The sequence below is a fragment of the Emys orbicularis genome, chromosome 11 (assembly GCF_028017835.1).
Source record: "Emys orbicularis isolate rEmyOrb1 chromosome 11, rEmyOrb1.hap1, whole genome shotgun sequence".
Taxonomy (NCBI): domain Eukaryota; kingdom Metazoa; phylum Chordata; order Testudines; family Emydidae; genus Emys; species Emys orbicularis.
The window spans coordinates 73,358,487-73,384,150 of NC_088693.1; the positions used below are offsets into that span (position 1 = coordinate 73,358,487).

General features: G+C 39.9%; 1 protein-coding gene across 1 annotated transcript in view; it reads left to right on the forward strand.

The window, feature by feature from the left end:
• Positions 1-25,664, forward strand: part of HDAC4 (histone deacetylase 4) — a 453,690-nt gene that overhangs the window by 127,074 nt on the left and 300,952 nt on the right. The window lies entirely within an intron of this gene.

Sequence of the window (25,664 nt, forward strand, 5' to 3'; positions counted from 1 at the left end):
AAAGTAATGTAGAGGTGTCCTAGATGAAGATGCTCTAAAATGTATCTTCTCAGCATATTTTAGCAAGTTTGTGATTGCTAAACCAGCTAGAAGGATTCAAAACATTGTAGCTGTGTATTGTCTTGATAGGCTTTTCATTGTCTGTTCCTAATTTGAAATTATTTATTAGCTGAGCAACATTGATATGCTGCCTCTTTATAGTGCAAGTTTTCATTATACCCTTGTCAGCAATTTATAATGTAAAAAAGTGACAGTATGAAAGGCACTGTAGCTTGGTTAATATGTGAGACTTTTCATAATGACTCTATCCTTTGAAGAGAGATTGCATTTCTGTGTAGGGTATAATTTAAACAATGATGTCATTATCAGGATGAAACATATCTTATGACATGTCATGGCCTTGTTTTCTCAACGTGACCTAGAGATGGTTTTTGCTTTTGGAACTGCAGGCCAGCAGGGTCTGAGGATTTTTTTTTATTTTAATTTTTTAATTCTGATACCTAAGTTCGCAAGACATTTTGGAGAGAGAACCTTTCCTAAACAGTTGGCAGGGTCAATAGGGGTAAATTGGAGCCCCATTAATAATTATATTGTGGCTGAGCATTGTTGGAATTTGCCTCTGTCTATATAATGAAAACCGTGCATTGAGAGAGATTGGATGTTGAAATGGTTTTGCAGTTCCCGACTTCCCCTAGTGGAGTTGGATTAGTGCAATATTGCATCTACCTCATGGTATGAAATATCCAACAATGAAACAAATGGATTACGATGTATTAGCCTTCACCGTATTGTCCTAGCTCAGAACCTGTGTTTCTAAAATATAATTCAAAGGGATACTGTCACCTCTTAGGTCACATTTGTCTGAACTGTTTTACTTACCATTGCCAATTATATCTTAGAATGGATTGTTAAAATGGAGAGAGATTAGACGGAAAACAGTATTTTCAGTGAATTGTGTTTATTTGGCAGCACTTTATGTATAGTCTGTTCCACTTCTAGTCTTTTGCCTAGCATAATGGCTTCACTCTCGTGCTCTGCTTTGGGTGGAGTTCATATACATGCTCTTCCTTGTGCATGGCAAGAGAGTAGTTAACAGTAATACAGCACACTGTTGCTGCTTTTGAGATTGGGTCCTGGGAGGATGCCCCTGTCTTTCCCAGCCGACTGTAAAAGGTCGGAGGGGAGCTGGGATGTGGTCAGGAGGTTGTCCTCTCTCATGCTTCCTAGATGCTTGAAGGGGAGAAATTTGGGGCATGGGGTTCCCCATAACTCCTTTCATGGAGCCTAGGAAGGAAACAGTTAGGAAGATTCCACCTCCCCTCCCACTTCCCCTGCCATCTCACTTATAGGTAGAGGGAGGGGAGGAGCAGCAAGATCGAACTGGCTTTCTTCTCTCCCTAGTCTCCCAACACAGTAGGAATGAGGATTATGTAGGAGGCACGTGACGTGCAAGAGGAGCAATAGGCTTCATCTTCCTCACTGGGCCCTATGTGGATCCATGGTAGAGGAGCACTAAAAAGGGACAGGAGGAATATCTCCTCCTTGGAGCTGGTTAGGAGTGGAGGAGATCCACTCATCTAAGCATCTGTAGAGCCAGGCAGGAGCAGCTGCACCTTAGAGTTAGGTCTAATGGTTGCTTCCAATTTCTTTTCTGAGCCTCGTCCATGGCATGGGGCTCTTTGTTCCTGGGTACATTCGTTTACATGCCCAATCATGCTCTTGGTCCCCTGAAGTTTGTGTGAGATTGTTGTTTAGAAGTGAAGGGAAAAAGAAGGTGGTTTTGTTTTTGTTTTTTTAAAAAGGGGCCAGAGTTAGAGGGAACGAGTTTAAATGGGTTGGGGTCAGGGATAGCTCAGTGGTTTGAGCATTGGCCTGCTAAACCCAGGGTTGTGAGTTCAATCCTTGAGGAGGCCACTTAGGGATCTGGGGCAAAAATCAGTACTTGGTCCTGCTAGTGAAGGCAGGAGGCTGGACTCAATGACCTTTCAAGGTCCCTTCCAGCTCTAGGGGATAGGATATCTCCATTAATTTATTTTTTTTAATTTAATTTAATTGGTAGCTGAGTCAGCCATCAGGTATGCTGTCAGATTTTGATAAAATTTGTAGAAATTAAACGGGCAGTGACACTTAACACACTAATCTGGCCTGCCAAGTGATAGAGAAATACTTACATCAAAATTTTATTCTACATGTTTCTGTGGTAACAATCCTTCAGGTGTTGTGGTTCAATCTGACCTGTTGGTAGGAAAATCAGAACTCCCTTCTTACAGAAAATGAAAGGAGCCTCCTCTGAAAGAGATTGTTCTATAGGTGAGCATTCAAATCTGATACCTATCCTGGTACATACTGAGTGTTGGAATGAATCAGCAAGTTTGGCCTCATGATGTTTTATACAAAGTGTTACGGTCCAACAACTATGAATCATTTGCTCAGCTCTTTATTTGCGTCAATCAGACCACATGTAAGAGAGGCTTTGCTCATAGTCTGGAATGCAGGACCCAGGGAAGTATGCTAATGAAAGTTTCAAACAGATTCTCTTGGAACTGGCTTCAACGCTCTGACTGATACTCTAGAGAAATGCACGTGGTTAAATTATAAACATTTTTCATTTCTTCTTGTGTATTGGCTGAAATTATAATTACAGTTATGTTACTGTAAAAAGCAACAGAGGGTCCTGTGGCACCTTTAAGACTAACAGAAGTGTTGGGAGCATAAGCTTTCGTGGGTAAGAACCTCACTTCTTCAGATGCAAGTCTTGCATCTGAAGAAGTGAGGTTCTTACCCACGAAAGCTTATGCTCCCAACACTTCTGTTAGTCTTAAAGGTGCCACAGGACCCTCTGTTGCTTTTTACAGATACAGACTAACACGGCTACCCCTCTGATACTTGACAGTTATGTTACTGATCACTGTGAACTTTCCCTGTGCAGAAGAATTAATAGTTTCCTTTTAGTGAATCCTCTTGGTAAACAGAATATTTACAAAGGTGGTCTTTTCAGTTAAAAAGGCTTACTGATTTTCCCCTATCTGCTACAGAAATCTAGGTTCTAGTTAAATATTGGAACCATTTTACATGTAATCAGAATTGGTTTTGTCAAATTAACCTCCCTGTCATAGTCTTATTTTAGGAGTCCCTACACCCAGTGTTATCTGGACCTTGAATGATTTAGTAAGAGGCTTTAGCCGTAAGAGGTAGCTTCATGGCATTGCATGTACAGAGCTTTGTTTGGACACTCTCTTCATAAAAGAGGTTGCCTGCCCTTCTCCCAGAACTCTTGTTTTTTGCCTGTCCATTATCTTGGAATTGCTGGTACCTGGCCAGATGTCATTTTTTTTCTTCTTTGAAGAAAATTCAAAAACCAGACATTGAACCTCTTCCAGGAAATAATGGGCAAAATCCTACGTTTTCCTTTTGAGAGTTCGGATTTAGTTAGCAGTAGGACAAGTAGCGTTCTCTGCAGTATAACAATTGTCAGCACAATACAGAAGATCCAGTGACTTTCCTCTTCCCCTTGCCCCCTAGTTTGCCACTCCCCACTTGTGTTGACACAGAGCCTTTCCGCCTGCCCTCGTCCCCTAACTTCCCTGGCCCCTCCTCTCACTTTTAACAGGTTCCATTGCCTAATTTATCTTCTCTTCATCTTCATACTCTTCAAATGCATTGTCTACAACTGCTGGCTTGAGTTAGTTTCTTCCAGATTTGATCTTGTCCCTCTCCAATCTGACTTTTGCCCTCTGTAGTACATTGAAACTTCTTTCACCAGTGTCTTTTTATAACTTTTTGATTGGGTGTTCCTGGCCCTTTGAGGCCCCTACTGGAGGCCTGGTGGTCCTCCCACACCCTACCCCAGAAAAAGGAGCAGTGAATATGGGTCCTCCCTGCAGCCTTTCCAGGCAGGTCTGGAAGCGGCCAATCAGAATGCAGCAGGCTCAGTTAAAAGGAGCTGCAGGGGCTGAGCAGTTCAGTTGCTGGCTAGGACCCGAAGGGTGAGGAACACTGGAAGGCTGTCAAGTATCAGGGGGTAGCCGTGTTAATCTGTATCTACAAAAACAACAAGGAGTCTGGTGGCACCTTAAAGACTAACAGATTTATTTGGGCATAAGCTTTCGTGGGTAAAAACCTCACTTCTTCGAAGGCTGTGAAACTCTCCAGCAAGGAGGCCTGGTCTGGGAGAGACCCTGCTCAAGCAGGGAACAGACAGAGGGAGGGAAGGGAGTCAGTTGACGTCAGGTCAGACTGTAGAGCAGAGATCTCTTCTGAATGCCATGGGATGTCTGGAAATCCCCTGTTGCTTTATGTAGTCCATCTGTGGAGTATTACTGGTTTATTAGAATTTTTTTCTCTTAAACATCTGTTTTTTGCAACATCCATGTCTTTAATTTATTAAAGCAAGAACAGAACTTTCTAATTACTTTGGCACTAGCTTGGGAGAACTGTCTTATAGTAGACCCTCTTTAATCAGCAGCAGGTGATCTGAATGTTCAGTTAATCTCCAGAAGTATAGATTTGTATAGGCAGTGTAGTCTGATAACTCTAGTTACTGCTAGGCAACCTAGCTTTTATATACTAACTAATATTGGCTCCAATTCCCATGAAGGGTATTCTGTAGTATGGCTAGACTGCTGCATTAGTGCGCTGTGCTGTCATTTGAAGGATAATCCTATACTAAGGCTATGGCTACACTTGCAGATGTAGAGCGCTGGGAGTTAAACCAGCCCTCGGAGACCGCAGCAGGGAAAGCGTTTCCATGTGTTTACACTGTCAGCTGCAAGCGCAGTGGCGTGGCCGCATTAGCAGCTCTTGCAACGCCACAGAGAGTAGTGCATTGTGGTAGCTATCCCAGTGTGCAAGTGGCTGCAGTGTGCTTTTCAAGAGGGGTGTGTGTGGAGTGTGACAGGGACTGTGTGGTGTGTGTGTGTGGGGGGGGGAGAGACAGTGTGTGTTGGGGGTCAGAGAGTGTGTCAGCATGCTGTCTTGTAAGTTCAGACAGCGAGACAGCGGCAGGGGGAAACCCCGACATCAGCTCCCTCTTCCCCCCCCACCTCTCGCACACACCCCGCCTCTGCAGCAGCAGCATTCCACAGTAATGGTTTGCTTTGTGTCCCGGAGCAGATAAGCATGCGGGCTGTCAGAAACAGAGCTTTGAAAGGGGATATTCACATGCCTGCAGCAGAGTTCAAAACAATGACCAGAGTGGCCACTTGACTTCAAGGGATTATGGGACGTTTACGGAGGCCAGTCACAGCGCAATAATGCAACACATCGTCCACACTGACACCTGTGCGTTTCAGCCAGGGCGCAGCAAGCTCTATGCTTCTTGTGGAGGTGGATTGCCGCGGAGTCTAGGCGCTCTAAGTGCCTTGCCAGTGTGGTCAACTCAGGAGTTAGGACACCCAGGGCTGATTTAATGCGCTCTAATTTGCAAGTGTAGCCAAGCCCTAAGAAGCTAATAGGGTTTTAAATGTGTAGAGACCAACCATTAACAGCTGCTACATGCAAATTGTTTTCAGATACCATTTGAATGTTGACCTAAGAACAACTGATTTTCAAATATAGCAAATGGCTAAAATTTAGACTAATGAGCAAGCAATACTTCTCTTTTACTGAAGATTTTAAAGCAAATGAGAATGACTTTTACTTTAGAAAAAGAGGTTTGCAGTAGTGTTTCCTTTTGTTTTTCCTTCTTGTTTGTGAGTATGTACATAATAGTGTGCTTTTTCCTTTTAAAAGAGATGTGATACAGTAATTTCACATAGGCTTTAGTTTGATCGACTGCATCCTGAGAAAATACCGTTGTACTCTGAAAAGTGATTGGGGGGGGGAGGGGAGTGACATTGTGGGGTTTTGGGATTAGTTATCAAATGTGCTTAGCATGCAAGCGTTGAGACAAATTGTTAGTGCTGCAGACTCAGCCTGGGATGTGAGTTAGGATGAGAATTTTCCCTCTTGCGCATGATCATCAGTAATAAAGGTTCTGCAGGCCAAATTAGGTCCTCAGTGACATCTTTGTGATCTCATTAGTGCCAGTGGGTTTGCACAGGTGTAACTGATTGAAACTTTGTAAACAATTCTGTTTGATTCACAAGAAAGCATAGAGTCTCCACTCTATGGTGGCATTTTTACATAGTGACTGTGCAGAGTAGGACTGCACTTTGAGCTGTCCTGGAAAAAATATACGCAGGTGAAATGGGGTGTTGAATTTGGTATAGGGTTGTGCCCTGCTTAGCCCCCTTCTCTCACCTCTTGTACACTTTTGAAATTCCTCTGCGGTTAATTCTTCAGGGGAGAGTCCCAAACTACAGTCTGCCCCCACTAAGACCTTCAGGATAAAACTGGAAAGGATCATGTCTGTTTCATTCAGTAATTGTTGGGTAAGTGTCAAAGGCCAGGTCAAAACTTGGTTGGGAAGATAATCAAATATAAAGGTGGACAGAAAGAAGCAGAAGACAAGCTTGAAAGAAAGAGCTAAACTGAAATAATGCATGGGGAAAAAGTTTCCTACCCCACATTGACCTGGGACTGAAGTAGGTTCTTAACGGATTTGTGCGTTAACGAACAGCTTTTGTAATTTGAAGAGATTCCTAGCAGAGTATATAAACTCAAACAAAGTGCACCAGGAATCTTCTAGGAAGAGCTGCAGGAAGGCTGGATTAACATGACCAATCAGATACTACACATGTAAAGGTGGTGGAGGGCAGCCTGTGCTCTGAACTTCAAGTGAAAGTTGTGTGTTCTGAATTTGCATTCCCTTTTCCTTTTGAGAGCAGCCAGGGAGAGAGAGGACCAGCAGAGAGACCAGTAAGAAGCAGAAGGCAGACCTCTGTGGGAAAAGAGGGAGTAGCTTCTCAGGGCCCTTGGGAGAAGCCTAATGCAATGGAGAAAGCTGTTATATTTGGTGGGTCTGTTAGTAATCAAAATAGTTAAACTTGGAGTTGTCGCCAAACTTCTCTTCCCCTTCCAACCTCTTGAAAACAAAAGCCCATAACAGTAGATCTTCATCTGAAATTAATAAATTGAATTTTTGTATCTGAGTCTTTGATTTAAATGGAAAACATCAAGTATTCCAGGTTACAAAGTAGCAGCCGTGTTCGTCTGTATCCGCAAAAAGAACAGGAGTACTTATTTGTTAGTCTCTAAAGTGCCACAAGTACTCCTGTTCTTTTATCAAGTATTGCGTTATCTTAATTTCTCTGTAACACCTTGAAATCCTGAAACTGAAATCTTATGGTTTCCTCTCTTACTGTCACTTCCCTAGCGATTTTCTATGGGGCTATTCATGAGTGTTGGGCTGTGCAGGCAATTTTTTCAGAATACTTAAATGTTTTTACTTTGAACTTTTCTTTCTAAACTGATGTGAAGAAAGAAAAATGTTAGGCAAAATGTCTGGCCTACAAACCTAAATAATATTCACTCACGTTTGTTCAAAATCTATGGACCTGGGCATTTTCAACACAAATGTTTAGTGAGTTAAGTTAGGCTATGTGTACTCGACGCTTTATGTCAGCATAATTTTTCACTCAGGGGTGTGAATAAATCACCCTCCTGAGCGACACATGTTACACCGACATAAGCGCCGGTTTGGACAGCACTATGGTAGTGGGAGAGCTTTTCCTACTAACATGGCTACTGCCTCTCGCAGAGCTGCAGTGCTCAGTATATAGACAAGCCCTTAATGAAACTAGTTTGGTTGCACAGATTCTGCTGCTCTCTAAAGTCTTTTCTTTATAACTCTGACAACACTGCTCTACAGCCAAAATGCTTCTGAAATAAATGTAGTCAAACTTTACTAATTCTGGGTCACTGAGAACGAAAATGATGCTTAAAATTGTTGATTGGCTCTAGTTTTCAAGATATGCTATTGGGTCAGTATATACGACCCTTGACTTGGGAATGGCGGAGGATAAGTGAGTTATAAAGGGAAGGGATCTCAATTTAAACCAGAAATGACTAAAATACATCTTTGACTGGATCTATGAATAAATCTATGACTGGGTTTGGACAGTATTTGCTTTTTAGGCAAAACAATGAATGATGCAATCTGAAGCTGGTATTGCGTCATACATGATATGAATTGCATCATGTTATTCCTAGAAGTCATGGATGATGCAATCATAACGAAGCTTACATCACTCTGCTGAACAAATTGCCCTATATCAGCTCTAGAAATCATACAGTGTCGTGCTCTCTTATTTGTCAATGTTTGATTTTGCAAAGGGACACATTTCTGTTTAGCCAAAGTGAGCAGAGATGCCTCGTACTTGTGTGAACAGTGCAGATAACTTCTGCTGTGTTTGTGGTGAAGTGACTTTTGCATCACAAAAGCGCAGTATAACCACTATGGTTAAGAAAGCCTATCACCTTTATTTTGGCTGCAAAATTGGAGATCAGGACAAGAGGTGGGCCCCACACATATGCTGCAACACTTGTGCAACAAATGTTCGCCAGTGGTTGAACAGGAAAAGGAAATCTATGCCTTTTGCAGTGCCAATGATTTGGAGAAAGCCAACAGATCATACCAGCAATTGTTACTTCTGCATGGTGCCTCCAGTTGGGAAAGGTGTGTCAAAGTAGAAAAAGTGGACTGTGCATTATCCAAACATTCCATCAGCTATACGCCCAGTACCCCACGGAGAAGGACTGCCAGTTCCTGATGCACCAGAATCATTCTCACTTGAGTCAGACAAGGAAGAGGATGAAACTTCTGGTCCTGAACCATCAATGTCACAGGACCCACATTTTCTCCCATCCTCCTCCTCTGAACCACACCTCATAACACAAGGTGAACTGAATGACCTTGTCAGGGATTTGGAACTACCCAAGAGTAAGGCAGAGCTGTTGGGCTCCAGACTACAGCAGTGGAATCTCCTGGCAGGTGATGTTAGGGTTTCCATGTTCCGTGACCGTCAAAAGGATCTTGTCCCATTCTTCTTCATGGAAGGTGATCTTGTAGCCTGCAACAACATCGATGGTGTGATGGCAGCCCTCAACATCGTTCACGATCCAGATGAGTGGAGACTGTTCATTGATTCATCGAAGACGAGTCTTAAAGCTGTTTTACTGCATAATGGCAATGTTTTGCCATCAATTCCAGTTGGTCATGCAGTCCATATGAAGGAAACCTATGACAACATGAAACAACTTTGGAGGTGCATAAACTATGACCAACATCAGTGGCAGCTTTGTGGCGATTTCAAGGTTGTTGCTCTCTTGCTTGGTCTGCAGACTGGATACACAAAGTACTGCTGTTTTCTCTGTGAATGGGATAGTCGTGCAAGAGATTCCCACTACATCAAGAAAGATTGGCCACTCCGACAGTCATTGGAGCCTGGGAGGAAAAGTGTTCAGCATCCACCACTTGTTGAATCAAGGAAGATTTTGTTACCACCCTGACACATCAAGCTGGGTCTGATGAAGAACTTTGTCAAGGCCATTGACAAAACACAAGCAGCTTTCAAGTAACTCCGTGGAAAATTTCCAAGGTTAAGTGCAGCTAAGATAAAGGAAGGTGTCTTTGTTGGTCCTCAGATTCGTGAACTTCTTCCAGATGATGCATTTGACCATGCACTGCGTGGCAAGGAAAAGACGGCATGGAAAGCCTTCCAGTTAGTGGCAATAAATTTTCTCGGAAACAACAAGGCAGACAACTACAGGTTGTTGGTGGAAAACCTCCTCAAGGCATACAAAAGCCTTGGTTGCAACATGTCACTAAAGATACATTTTTTGCACTCTCATCTAGCTCTTTTTCCACCGAACTGCGGAGCAGTGAGCGACGAGCACGGCGAGCGATTTCACCAGGACATTGCAACAATGGAGAAACGCTATCAGGGCAAATGGAGCCCATCAATGCTTGCAGACTATTGCTGGACAGTGACAAGAGATGCTCCATTTAATGAATACAAGAGACAAGCCAAGAAGCGCCGAGTAGACACTGAATAGGACTAAACTATGTACAGAATAGTTTTTTGCCTTTTGTTTCATAATAAATTTTATTTATATAACCCTTTTGCTGATTTTTAAAGTGTTACATAAACAGGACAGGTGAAATATTATCATGTAAAGCAACCATAAACACATGAAAAGACCTAGGTTTACAATTTATGATTAAAACTCTATCTACACAATATACATAGACATAAAATGTAAAAACTTAAATATCTTAGAAACAGTAGCGAATCAGTTGTTTTAATTGTCATATTTGAATTCAGCACATCAAAATACATAATAAATAGCACATTTTATCTCTGAAGCAGACGACTTCTCAAAAATTGTAGACCAGTGCAACTTATGGTATTAATGGAATACACTTGTTGCAAACTGATCCGCTGCCCTATGTGTATTGTGGTGGTATGATTTCTCGAATACTGAAGTGATTTCCTGAACCTGGTGATTTTTAGACGCTTTTGCTTGGAGTTCCTACCCTGTAGTTTTCCTGTAACTGAAATGGTCCATGTTGCAGATATAAACCATAGTTGGTGATACACATACTTCATGCCATTTAGGGGCAAATATTGCATTAAGAGCCTGTTTACTCTGTATAGGGCCATGAGAAAAATGTCATATGATAAAGATGAACTGTGATTTTGCCAAATCAAAGTACTAAAATACAGCTACTGTGCATTTGTTGTGTATTTCCACTAAAAGTGCTCCTCTTTGAATGTCAAGGCAACTGTACTGGTGTTTAAATTATGCAAAAGTCTTGTTGGCAGTCTAAGGCTTGTCTTTGCAGCAAAGTTAACTCAAATTAACTCGAGTGTTGCCCTGAATTCAAGTCCTGCCCACACAAAAACCTTTAACTCGAATGTGGTAGTGCTGTTTAACCCAAATTAGCTGGCCTGCCAGGGACTACAGGCTACTACTGCTAACACAAACAGCTCTGTGTAGTTCAGGTGCGGCTCCTCTCATTTCAGTCTAGGCTAACAAGTGTAGATAATTTGAGTTATCTCTGCAATGAAGACTGACCCTCAGCTGGCTTATCTGTGGCTATGCGGTAGACTCTTGTATCTGTTTCTTGTAAGTACCTGCCTAACTTAACGACAAACATTTTGTGGCAGGATCACTGACCATTTCTCTCCTTTCCCCATCTCTATCATAATCTTCCGCTGGAGAAACAGTGAAGGTGAAACAAATGTTTTCACTCCCCAAAATATCCCAAGTGTTTTTGGAGGTTCAGCTCCTGGGCTTTCACAGGCAGCCATTTCCCTGTTGTTCTGTGGGAGTGGAGAGAGTGAAGCTGACCAGGACTCCAGTTTTGTTTGACGTCACTGAAGACGGCACTATGGGTAGTGGTAATACCATGAGTGCTATAAAGTGTATGGGTGAGGTGAGAGAAGACATGGGAGTGAGGAGATGTGAAAGAGGAAAGATCAGTGAGTAACTAGTGGTGTGAAAAGCTGCTAAGAATTTCAGGCTATTACAGAAACATGCATAGAATAACTGCAAACTATCAACTAAAGTGAAGATGCGAATCTGAGACTAGGGTGTTGTCAACCTTGCCTTATGGTTCAGAAACGTGGACTACATGTCCGAGGCGCATCAGGAGACCGAACAGCTTCCATTTGAGAGGCCCGTGCAAGATCCTGAAAATCAAGTGGGAGGCAAAATACCAAACCCAGAGGTGTTGTAGTGCGCAAGACTGACACACTTAGAAACTACTATCAAGAAGAGGAGGTTGCGATGGCTCAGTCATGTCAGGAGAATGGGAGGAGACCGTATCCCCAAGAATATTTTGTATAGAAATAACCCCTAGAAACCGGGGTTGCCCTTTATGGCAGTACCATGACATGGGCAAAAATGATATGAAGTCATTCAGCATCAGTGTAGAAAGCTGGAAGGAGCGTGCAGAATCCTGTCCAATCTGGAGGGAATAATCTGGCACTGGGCACGCAACAGAATGCGGTTTTGATCCAGAAGATGGAAGCAAAGTGAGAGAAGAAAGCAGTGTGCTGTAATCTTAGACTCCAACTCAGACAACACATGGATCTATGAAATTTGTAACAAGCTGTGTCGCTCCCAAATTGGGCTTGTCAGCCATAAACGAATTCATCAAGCACCTGACTAGACCTTTTACGATTACCCATGATCCAGTGGATAGATGGTTGCCTATCAGGCTTTCAGTTTCTTATCCAGTACTGGTTACATTAATATCTTAAAGAAACTCAGAATGAGATCTTACCCACTAACGACTTGCAATTCTGTCCTCTCCTTTAAAAGCTTTTTTAAGGTAGGGAGGCAGAGAAGGGTCAGAAGATTTCCCCATGTGAAACACAAGCCCTATAACATTAATTGTTGCAATTTGGACAATTGCTTATTGTCTGTTACTACTTTTTTAACCTATGGGTATGTTTTGTGGTCTTCTATGGAAGGCAGGCACATTGTACTGTATTTGTACTCAGTCAAACCTTCTTTTCTGTAAATGCAAAAACACTTCTGAATTGAATTACATTTTGTTTAAATGCAAAAGCTATGCAGTGATTTTTTTTTTTTTTCCAGATGAAATGTTACATGCTCAGAAGTCAGGAAATAGTTGGTTGTCCCCTGAGAAGTACAACTCTTCCTATTTTATATAAACACATATACACATACAGTCTATTACCCTGTTTTGCTGAGTATTATGCAACTTGAATGTATGTGTGTAACATAGTGGTAGTTATGGTTACTGTGTGGCAACAACTATTTGAAAATCTCTAGCAGTGCTCATAAAATCTCAGCTATGCAGTTGCATTAATTTATTGCTGGCCTGTCTTTTAAAAGGGGAACCCACCCAGCTATACATAAACAAAAACCCCACTGATCAGTGTTTTTTGAACATGCAATCTAGGAAGCCCTCCCTCTTCTTTAATAGTTTTTGTATATTCTATCTATTTTTTCAAGGAGTTGGTGATAGTTGTATATGTTTTTTCTAAATTTCCACATTATGATGGTGGCTTCTGGTAGTGTCCACCACATTAAAATTAGATTTTTTTTTAATGTTGTTTCATTCATTTGCTGTATGCTTAGGGAGTCCTGCAGGAGATTCTGTCAGTGTAGTAATGACAGATTTACTGCTCCTCCTTATAGCAGATGGTTGCCAATCTACCTAAACCGCTAACAGCAACTCATATCCTACCAAGCTAAACTTATAGCAAATCAAGAGGAAAAACTCTAATTCCAATAACCAAGGCCGTCTGTCTTTGCATTGAGATAAATCTTTATGGTTAGTCATCTCTTATTTAGTAAAAAAATCTGAAAGTTAGCCAAAATCTGGTAAGCATGTCATAGGGTAGAGGAAAATTGCATTCCACTCCAAAGAAGAAGGGGACACAAATAGGAATATATAGCAGGGGAGAGAAATTTAGTGTGTCTATGTATAGAACAAGAAATTGACCTTGACCTTGACTGAATTACATTCAGAAAAGCATTTAAAATTCACAATTTAGTACTCCAGTAAACTCCCTTTTTCTTCCAGTTTGCTGATTCCTTTGCTTCAGTTTTCATCTACTGTTTTATTTTAATGTTCCTCTAATAAACAGTATTACACAAAATAAAATGTGTATAACTTCATAGTATTATTCTCTGACAACTGGTCTGATTGGATTAAGCTGTAAATGTATTTTTCTCTGCTTGTAATGCTTAACATTGCTTAATTACTTGTGTACTCTTTAAAAAGGAAGTGACAGCAAATAACATCCATATTTAACTGAGGCACAGTTTCTAGTCTTACTGTGTACCTTCCAGCTAGATTAAATTTGTATGTTACCCAAGAAACTGACCACACCCATGTCCTATAATTCACTTTATTATTAAGAGATTAATAAAACGTGGGGTAGTATCACAGTTTAAGTAAATCTGCAGTATTTATTTGTGGAGATGTCATGCAATAGCTTTCAAGAATGAGGCCTAGTGTAAGAAAATTAAATAATATTGCACACTACATAATATATATCACACGGCAACAGAGCTACAGATTTGAACACTAATTTCAGTTATTGTAGAAGCATTTGTAGTGAGCATGTGTGATATGGCATTATAACTTTCAAAGGCTGACAGTAAATCAAGTGTTACATTTGCTGTTGGAAGTTTGATACTGTTATACTTCCAGTTTTTTTTCCTGCTTGCAAGACTGCTTGTGGTATTAATTCCTTGGATTTGAGTATGTCAAGGTAGCAACCTCTTAACTATTTTTAAATTTTAAGTATGCTACTGCTTATAAAAACTGCTATATTGATAGCCCTGAAAAAGGAAATTGTTCCCACAGGAGAGTATCAGTTCAATTTGTTTTCTGCACTAATTTGATGTTCCTCAACTCTTCTTCTGGAGAATCACCAACAAGGTTTTAACTGTAGAAGTTCAGTCCCTTGACTTTCTGTAGTAACCATTGCACTTGTAATGGTGGTGATTTTGGTGCTGTGCACTTTTCGGATAGTAACTAAAGGGCTTTTCGACATGGGGATACTCTGGAATGGTGAGAGAATTAACTAAAAGTGTGAAGTTAAAGCGCATAAATTAAATCTCATTAAACCTCTATCGGGATGCTCTCATTAAGAAGCAAAGTGGCCTTCGTTTGTTTATCTTAATCCAAGATTAAGAGAAATGAGACAATGAGTTCCTTACACAGAGTTCACTGCCATCAGATGGTAATGTATTGTCATCACTACCAATCAATGTGTGACTCAAACCAGTGTTTTAAATTTGAAAGGCTTTTGTAGCCATTGCTGTTTAATTGTAAACTTTCACCTGCCAGCAGGATACAGATACCAGAGTTCTTCTAATTCCTGTGCATATTTCTATTATTTATTCTGTCCTACTTGTTAGCTTTGCTTATGAATATTTGACTTGCACCTAGAAATGAAATTTCATGTGCTGTTACTACATAATGGGGTTAACATTTAAATGTTCTTGTTTTAAATGTATAACATTTTTTTATCTTAGCCTCTTGGTTTGCTAAGCTAAAGTAGCTCATGTTTGATAGCTAGTTTTACACATACTTAAACTCTGTACTTCTGATCATCCTTATATGCTTTACCTTGCCTCACTATAAAACACTAAATCATACTGTCTTGTTTATCTTTTCAAGAGCTGTTTCTCAAAAAAAAAAAAAAAAAAAAAATCTAGCCATTTGAATGGCTTAATTCCATCTATGAAAACTGTTCACTTCTAGTCATAAGTCTTAAATGGTATTGAGGTATTTAAAAGTATCTCCCTCTATTGTAGTTTTGTATACTGTTTATTCTTCTACATTTCTGACAAAAACTACACATGATTAACTTTACAATTTATACTTTTGATTCCTTCCAGTCTCCTGTGGGTATTTTTTTTTTTTTTTTGGTACTCTGTTGATTTTGATCATAAGTTTTCAGGGAAGCACCGTGCACACTGGTACTCTTAAAATAAATGATTTACAATGTGTCAGTGTATAGATTCTTAATCCTGAAACCATGACTGTTGCAACTCTTTAAGCCCTGAAAAACTTCCTACTTCTTACTAAACTGCTTATTGGCTTTTTAATAAGCCCTTCGAGATATATGGACAAAAAGTGCATATAATATCCTATATGATTATCATTTTATCCCCTTCCATTCTAGCCATACGATCATTACTATTCCATCTGAGGAAGATAGAGCACTATTTCTTCAGATACTCTTCGCTCCTACTAGAAGGACCAGAATGACATAGATTGAGTGCTTTTACTAGGTTTGTGCATCCACCCATCCAGAATATTTTGGATTTCCCTTGCCTATTAAGAATGACGAGTTTTATTGATTCACCATCTCTTTGCTCAAAAGTTACTACATTTCAATGTAAGCTACTCCATCTCCCTTAAAGAGCTGAGCATGCTGCTTCTGCAGCATTTGCTAGCATGTTGAGACCCCAAACAGGGCACATGGTTATATATGTGACCTCCAGTAGGCTTCATCTACTTTGGTCCTCTTTTGAATAGATTATTCATATATTAATACTTACAACTTCTGGCAATAGTGGTACAAATAGAATATGAATTTTGTAGTCATTCTTCAGGAAACTTTGGACTTTGACTTTTATTTCAACTTCGTCCAAGATGTAAAATGGTGCTAGTCATCCCAGATTTTCATAAACCAAGGCCAGAAGGGACTCCTGTGACCATCTCGTCTGATCTCCTGTATAACACAGGTCATAGAATTTCCCCCAAATAATTCTTAGAGCAGATTTTTTTGGAAAAAGTCCAGTCTTGATTTTTTAAAAATGGTCAGTGATGGAGAATCTCCACCACAACCCTTGGTAAGGCATTTGATGTGACCGTGATAGGCGTGGAATAAGGACCTCAATAGAATAACCTTTAAATGATCAGACTGCCAGTCTATTCTCTTCTTGCTCCAATGAATATAAAACAAAAAAACCCAACCAAAATCGCACTCTCTTCCTTATGTTTTTGACTTTTAGCCACCAATCAAGGATGACCATGGCTGCTTTTTTCATTATCTATATTGGGTATTTCTCAGGTGCCTGTCATTTGGCAGATATGTAAGAGCTCTAGGAACCTAGTTTATTTTTACTGGTGGAATCTGAGTCAGATTCCACCAGTAGAAGTTTGATTTTTTTTTTTTTTTTTTTTTTTTGGTGGTTCGATTCTGTAGTTTCCGCATTGGAGTGTTGCTCTTTTAAGACTTCTGAAAGCACGCTCCACACCTCGTCCCTCTCAGATTTTGGAAGGTACTTCAGATTCTTAAACCTTGGGTCAAGTGCTGTAGCTATCTTTAGAAATCTCACATTGGTACCTTCTTTGCGTTTTGTGAAATCTGCAGTAAAAGTGTTCTTAAAATGAATAACATGTGCTGGTTCATCATTCGAGACTGCTATAACAGGAAAAATATGGCAGAATGCAGGTAAAACAGAGCAGGGGACATACAATTCTCCCCCGAGATGTTCAGTCAGAAATTTAATTAACGCTTATTTCTTTAGTGAGCGTCATCAGCATGGAAGCATGTCCTCTGGAATGGTGGCTGAAGCATGAAGGGGTATATGAAGGTTTAGCATATCTGGCACGTAAATATTGTGCAATGCCAGCTACAAAAGTGCCATGCAAACGCCTGTTCTCACTTTCTGGTGACATAGTAAATGAGGAGAAGAGGGCAGCATTATCTCCCTTAAACGTAAACAGACTTGTTTTTCTTCGCGATTGGCTGAACAAGAAGTAGGACTGAGTGGGCTTGTAGGCTCTGAAGTTTTACATTGTTTTGTTTGAGTGCAGTCATGTAACAAAAAAGTCTACATTTGTAAGTTGCACTTTCACAACAAAGAGATTGCAAATATTTGTAAGCAAAAATAATATACACTTTGATTTCAATTACAACCCAGAATACATATGTATGAAAATGTAGAAAAACATCCAAAATATTTAATAAATTTCAATTGGTATTCTATTATTTAACAGTGCAATTAAAACTGCTATTAATCACGATTAATTTTTTTGTTAATCATGTAAGTTAACTGTGATTAATCGACAGCCCTACCTAAAATACAACTAGAATGTATTTGATAAAATTTCTTATTAATTTGCTATTCACTGGCTATTAAATATCTGCTGAGAAATGTGTTTAGAGCACTGGCCATTACAATTAATGGGAGTTATGAGGTTTGTGGGTTAGCAAAATGAGACGGGTAATGAAGTTGTGCCTGGAAACCTTTCATCAGCTAGTGTCCAGCACATATTCCTGTCAATGTCCTTGAGAAAGCAGCCAGGCAAACGGAGTCTGTATTCACTTCAAAAATTGACTCTTCCTTTAATTTTCCCCCATGCTCCTTCTGTGCTGTCCAACATATTTGAAAGAAGCGACAGTTAACTGCTAAGAAAAATATCGTATGGTTCCTTAGGAGAGGTCACGGTAATGGGTTCCTTATATTTATTCTATGGTAAGGGAAATAAAGGCAACACAGCTTAAATCTTTTACATCTGGATAGATTAAGCTGTCAAATAATTGCTTGAAAGATTTGTCCTCACTCAAGTAGATCTATATTCTTCTCTTGGGCCAAGAAGAAACACACTTCATACCTACAAAGTCGAAACTTGGGATCCACATATCAGTTACAAGGCCCTAGTAAGTGGTGGTGGCAGGTTCTGACACCATGTGTGGGGGAAAGTGCACAGTGGTGCTCTCCTTCCTTAAATTCTCTACTCTTCAGCACTACTTCTTTTAACATCTTGACTGTTAGAAATATCCATTCCTATGAGTTGATGATTTCCTGTGTGTAAACTAACCAGCAATCCAGAGCTCCTTCCTGAAGAAAGAAATATATCCCTACCACATTTAGCATTAGTAATAATGCTGTGTTCTGTAGTGTACGCTTGGAAGTACTTCTGCCTATGGATGCTTTTAAAGAAGTGATTCACAGTTGGGTGTGTATCAGACACAGGCTTCCTCGGTCATCAGTGCTGAGTGAATTAACCCCCTCAAAAATGCTGTGGACTGGAGCATGTAGAAGCATAAAGAAAAGATCATTTATTAAAGACACTGAATCAGGACTTGGGCTATATGGGTTCTGTACTTCCTGTGTGACCTGACACGTGTATGTAAAATCATGGGAAAACACTTACTGTGACAGTAGGGTTGTTGAGAGGATAAATCATTAATGTATTTGAGATGCTTATATACTATAGTAATGAACATTATAGAAAGCCTATAAAATTATTTTTGGTAGAAAAAACAAACTTGCAGGTGGGAATGTACCTGTTCTGTGTAATTTGGAACTTGCAGTATATATTTTTTTATTTCAGTATTGCATCTAGTTTTATGCTTCATAAACAACACATGATACATATTATCCATAACACAAAGTAGGGTAGTGCATTACAGAGAGTAAAATACCTGAGATTTGATGTAGCAAAACATTTTCCGTATGAAGCACTTAACTTCTTGTCATGAAAATGCATTTGCCAGTCTGGATTTGTTGCATTCCTCCAAACTAAGAAACATACTATTTATATCTTCCTTGATGGTTCACTGTTGAAGTTTCACTTTATATCCACTGATACACAGGAAAGAAAGTCTATGCTGAATCTGTTTTTTCCAAGATTAAAAACGGATTGAATGCCAAAAGCAACCTATTTTCTCAGTCTCAATTTTGCTAGAGTATTACTAAGACTCTGATGCAACGAGTGTTTTCTTTGCTGTATGAAATTTCAGTAGCCTGGTCATAATTCTAGAGATTCCTCTCAGTTCATCCTTATGTGTAACAACAGTACTTACAAGAGCACAGGGAGAGTGAGGGATTTTGGGAGACAGACCTGTCCTCGCTTACAGACAACCCCCCAACCTGAAGCAAATACTCACCAGCAACCACACACCACTGAACAAAAACACTGACCCAGGAACCTATCCTTGCAACAAAGCCCGATGCCAACTCTGTCCACATATCTATTCAAGTGACATCATCATAGGACCTAATCACATCAGCCATGCCATCAGGGGCTCGTTCACCTGCACATCTACCGATGTGATATATGCCATCATGTGCCAGCAATGTCCCTCTGCCATGTACATTGGCCAAACCGGACAGTCTCTACGCAAAAGAATTAATGGACACAAATCTGACATCAGGAATCATAACATTCAAAAACCAGTAGGAGAACACTTTAACCTGTCTGGTCACTCAATAACAGACCTGTGGGTGGCAATTTTGCAACAGAAAAGCTTCAAAAACAGACTCCAACGAGAAACTGCTGAGCTTGAATTGATATGCAAACTAGATACAATCAACTTAGGCTTGAATAGAGACTGGGAATGGCTGAGCCATTACAAACATTGAATCTATCTCCCCATGTAAGTATTCTCCCACTTCTTATCAAACTGTACTGGGCTATCTTGATTATCACTTCAAAAGTGTTTTCTCTCTTACATAATTGGCCTCTCAGAGTTGGTAAGACAACTCCCACCTTTTCATGCTCTCTGTATGTGTATATATATCTCCTCAATATATGTTCTATTCTATGCATCCGAAGAAGTGGGCTGGAGCCCACGAAAGCTTATGCTCAAATAAATTTGTTAGTCTCTAAGGTGCCACAAGTACTCCTGTTCTTTTTGTATTTCAACTGCAGAAGATGCAAATTGAATATGTTGTCTTGATATCAGTTAATATGCAGCCTGGAATTGAAATCACTGAGTTTGTCTACATAAGGAAAAACTGCTCCTACAGTTCAGGTGCAAGGATTATTATTTTTGTATTAAAGTAGTATTCAGAGGCTTCAGTCCTGATCAGGGCCTCCTTCTGCTAGGGCTGCACAAAAAGAGACAGACATGGCCTTTGACCCTTCAGTCAAGAAAGGGAGCAGCATACAAAAGATGGGGAACATATACAATGTTTATATGTGTATGAATATCTGTTAATTGTAATTTTATAACTTTCATGTATATTTTTTAGTTCATATTTTAGCAGCTGCTTGTTGTATGCCTTGGAGATATGAATACATTATTGGTGTAAAGGGTATATCCAGGGTGGTAAAAGGAAGGGGGGAGGGATAGCTCAGTGGTTTGAGCATTGGCCTGCTAAACCCAGGGTTGAGTTCAATCCTTGAGGGGGCCACTTAGGGATCTGGGGCAAAATCAGTACTTGGTCCTGCTAGTGAAGGCAGGGGGCTGGACTTGATGACCTTTCAGGGTCCCTTCCAGTTCTATATATCTCAATTAAAAAAAAAAAAAAAAAAAAAGACTGGATTCTCTGGGAATCCCAGATTTCAGTTGAGTTTTAGCTGACAGTTTGATAGGTATTTTAGACTGTTGTTGTGGCATTGCCTTTTAGTATTGCTGTTTGTTCAAGCAAAAGGTAAGGGCAGTAATGCTTTAGAATCAGAACATGGTACTTGCTGTTTCCAGTGAAGAATGAAATGAGCCTGTTGTTCCAGGGATGGAAAGATTTTAAAACTAGAATTTTTGATCATGAAAAGAGGAAAAAGAAGACTAGATATAATCATTGAGGATATGCAAAACTGGCTTTTGCTACACGTTCAATCAGGGCATTTATCCAGCCTATCCTATAACATAAGAGGATATTAAATAATGTATTAATTTCAATTATAGGTATGTGTTGAAGGCAATGATTTATGCAAAATTGCAAGTTCCTCTTGTATTCAGTAACAGTAGAAAATATTAGGGTATGCTGACTGCTGTTATTCTTGGCCATGTGCCAGTGGCTACGCAACGTGCTTCCTTTTCCCTTGATCAGGTCACTTTAATGTATCCTTTTTGAAAGTATAGACATTTTCCATGCTGTTGTCCAATCATGTACAGATGACAAGTTTGAGATTTTAGTTGGCTAGGATGCCTTGTTAGCTGTTACTAAAGATTCAGTAGTGCTTTAGACATGTCAATAAACAAATGGCCACCTCTACAGGGACACTGTAGGTGAAGAAAGTAGTTCTGGTGGATGGAAAAGCCAAGGGCAAGGGGGAGCAGTTCTGTTTTTTTTTTTTTTTTTTATTTTATTTGATGCTTTGGCTGTGTTGTAGGAGTAGTTGTCCAAAGCACTCCCTCAGTTTTTCTGTCTTACTAAGCCTGTTTGGGCTACTGCTGGCATAGAGCACATTGCATTCTGGCTTGGTGTAGAAAGGGAGCTTTTTGGTCTTACCTGGTAAACTTCCTATGGAGGACTCTACTAATGTTGAAGTGCCACTGGGGTTTTAATGTATATAACCGTGTGGTTGATTTATCCTGTGTCACTTTTATCAACATAAAATATCTGTCCCAGGAATTATATACCCTGTGTTCAAAAATCAGTCCCAACAGACAATCGGGAAGCCAGTGATTAAATAAAAGGTCAAGCAAACCCTCCATCATCTGAAACAAGACAGCGAGAGAAAGGTTGCAAAATAAAATGTCCCCTCCCTTTTACCCTCTCAACCATCTCCAACTATCTGCAAAATATGGGTTTGAAATGGATATGTTTTTGAGTTGGTCTTTCTCATAGGGGGCTGCTGTCATGGACGCTGCTAGGAGCCAAAAGACCAGCTGCTTGCAACAGAGTACCCTAAAGGATGCATTGCTCTTTAATGGAAACCAACAACCCGCCATCTAAGGAAATTGCTGGGGAGTTTACACTCTATATTACCCAGGGAAAAGGCAAAATACTGACTTGAGTTCTAGAGCAGTGGTGCCCAAACTTTTCCTATTGCACTCCCCCTACCAGTAATGGAAATCTGTCTGCGCCCCCCTCCATTACTGCACAGTTGGCTCAGCAGAGGAGCTTGGGCTGAAGGCAGAGCTGGGGCTAGAGATGGAGCTGGCCTGGGGATAGAGAAAGGGGGTGCAGCAGGGCTGGAGCTGGGCTGGGAGCAGAGTAGGAAGCGGAGCAGAGCTGCAGCTGGAGTGGGAGCTTAACGGAGCTACGGCGAGGGCCGGCCCTGGGCTGAGGATGGAGCGGGCCTGGATGGCATTCCCTTCCTGCCCACTATGGGGCCTGGCCCAGGCCCCTCTGTGCCCCCTTAGTGGGGAGCACCCCCTAGTTTGGGGACCACTGGCTGAGAGAATAATTTGGCATTTATTTGGAGCATCTTTACTGATTTCATGAAAGATCGTACTTCTCTAACATTCCATAAACAACCTAACCAAGAAATGATATGACAACCTACTATAAAATATTTCTTATGCTGAAATCACAATTCCTTTTATTCCTTTTTCTTTGCTTGTAGGTATTTTGAGTTCACTTTGTGCTGTCGTTTACTATTTGTGCAGACTCGTGGGATACACTTTTATTTTATGAGGACAATACCATCCTATTTATATTTTGTATTTTTCAATTTACATGATAGCATTAAGTCTCATTTCTTGTTTTCTGAATTATACATTAAAACTTGATATTTAATAGGGGAATGGTCCATTTACAAAACAAATGTTAATTAATGGACAATAGCAGCCAGTTAATTTAGTTTTTGGCTGGCTCATTTTACTTAATGCCAAGCAAATGCAGCATTGAATATTGAAAATGCATCATATGGATTGGTTTCTGTAGTCCAAAATGAGAACTTAAGTTAGACTAACACACCTGAATTTTATTTGGATTTACTTGCATTTTCTTTGGAAAAGAGCTGATTTCCCATGGAGGCCAACTTCATAATACACTGAAGCACTCCTGAAAAATCTTCAGGCAGCCATAGTTTGTTCTTAATAAAGACTATCACTTAAAGCAAAGTGACCTATAACCTAGAAAAGCACAGCTAGCTTTATTAAAAAGCCGTTTTTATAAATGGATTTTATAAGTTCAAAGAACCCTTTCATCTGAATGGCCAGTTAGCAAAGACAACAGAGTGGGTAACCCAGAGATTGACACCTACTGTTGATTACTGAAGTAGGCTGCAGATGTAGATATGAAAGATGGGGTTCCATCAGCGCAATACAGGAACAACTTTTAAGAAGCCCACTTCCACTTCTATTCCATTGTGCTGGGATTTCTACCACTAGTATGTTTCTGATTTCAAACTTCTCCCCGTCAGTATCTCCAGTGGTTCCCTTTCTTCCTATAGTATTGAGTATCTGTGTGCAATTGACGTGATTCATGGCATTTATACTGCTGCCTGCAGGGTTTTGAATACTATTAATTAAATTGATCAGTCGTGTAAAATTGACTGCTATATCTTAAGTGTTACAGTATGTTCAGCAGCAGGGGCACTGAAGCAATCTGCAGACTCAGGAAGTTTAGTGCATGCATTTAACTTTTACATGTGAGATGAATGTAGCTTTGCAATGATAGGGCTAGAAACATAAATCAGTTTTGAATTCTCAAGAAGTTGGTGCCTTAGGCCCCATCATTTCCCCTGGAGTAAACTGTAGTTGGTTTATCTGCCTTCCACTGCCACTTGAGATTGGGTTGAGGGAGGAAAATGCTGCAAAGTCTTAATTTTTTTTTTTTTTAAATAAAGATAATAGGCCACCTAAAACTGCAAGGAAAGTTAAATCCATTAAAAAATCTACAAGTGTCTTTCTTTGGAAAGTAGAGTAACATGTTTAAGAAACAAAGGCAACATCTTAATCCACATTTTCCAGCTATTTGCATTGATTAAAAATAAATGATGCTTTGAAAAAGTGCTATTTGTTTTTTCAGGTAATCTTTGATTACTAAGAATGATGGTAATTTCTTAGTCTTACTGTTTTTAAAGTTGGTTTATTGCACTGGTTGTGATTCTCATTCTTTGTGGGCTTTTTTGAAGCTGTGGCTTTTAATTTCCTGCTTGTGGTGGGTTACTTGTTCTTTAAAATACTGCATAGCTATGTTAGTGCGGATTGCCTTTCCGGTAGCAGTTATCAGCTTACTACTGTTTGACTTACCAAACACTTCACTACACAAATTTAAAGTATGTGGTTATTGTATTAAATATAGCCTGCAGAGGCTTTTGTGTGGACTTGTTGATTTTAAAACTTATATTTTCAGTGGCCATAAATCAGTGTCATATTTGGCAAAGCCCTTAAACGAAAAAAGCAGTAAAAAGAACAGGAGTACTTGTGGCACCTTAGAGACTAACAAATTTATTTGAGCATAAGCTTTCGTGGGCTAAAAAAGCAGTGTCATTGATAATTCTCTTGGCTCGTTCAATTTTTTGTTCAGTTAATTTTTCATACTAGTTTTTGGCATAAGTATCTGTTATTTTAGTAATGGACTCAGGAGAAAATAAACTTGGTAATGTTTGCACATTCCTTTTATAATGTCAAGAAGATGCTCTATTGTGTCATCTAATATGTTTCTCTGGTGATTGCAGCTGTCTACCTCTAGCCCACCCTAGGAATAACTCTTTTCCAATGTAAAATTTATAGAATATTGTTGGCTGCTGACAGTATATTTGAAACTAATTCAGCAGAAGTTTTTATTTTTCTGAACTTCAGTAGTAGATAACTGGCAACCATTGTTTTGAAAAGAAATTGTGCAGATGCATAAAGTTAATGGACTGTCTGCAGATAAAAGAATGAGCAGATACTACGAGACACGAAGCAGATATTTCCTTCATTCTGACTGTCAGATTTGGTGAAAAGCACTAAATCTTGTAAACTGTTTTCTTTTTTGTAACACGTGAAAAATATTTCATCATGCAGTCATCTGATGCTAGTTTAAAAGTCAGACATAAACAGAAATCCTTAAGGACTTCAGACCTCACCTAGATGTTAAAAGTCTACTGAGATTTCCTGTTGCCATTATGATGACTAAGCTGCGTCTCTGGATAGGCATCATGTAATGTGTATATCCAGGTGGCTAAAGTATTTATGCAAACATAGCCTCTGGGGTTGTTCTCACCTCTCATTTCCCATTCACTCTTTTAGTCCTGCATGGGACAGAGCTTTACATTAAACACAAAATGCTAATCTTGTGCTTTCAAAGGAACGGACAGGTACACTTCCTTAATAGCGGTCAGACAACACTACTGTTCTCTATATTCAATATAGAGATTTTGGGGCAGAGTGATAATTTGCTAAATTTCTTTGTAGTCGAATTGATTCAAAGTTGTTGATGCCGATTTTAGACCTTTATGCTGAAGTGCTCCCTAGCCTAATCTAGATATTTCCTAGGCCAATATGTTTAGAACAGCACACTGCACATTTTGTTTGCTTGTTAATGGGGATATCCTATCTGCACCCAAAACCACAATCACTAGATTGTTTACAGGTTAATGTTAGTACATTTACACAGTGCTCTACAAACACACACATTCCCTGCCCCAAAGGTTTTTGGAGCTG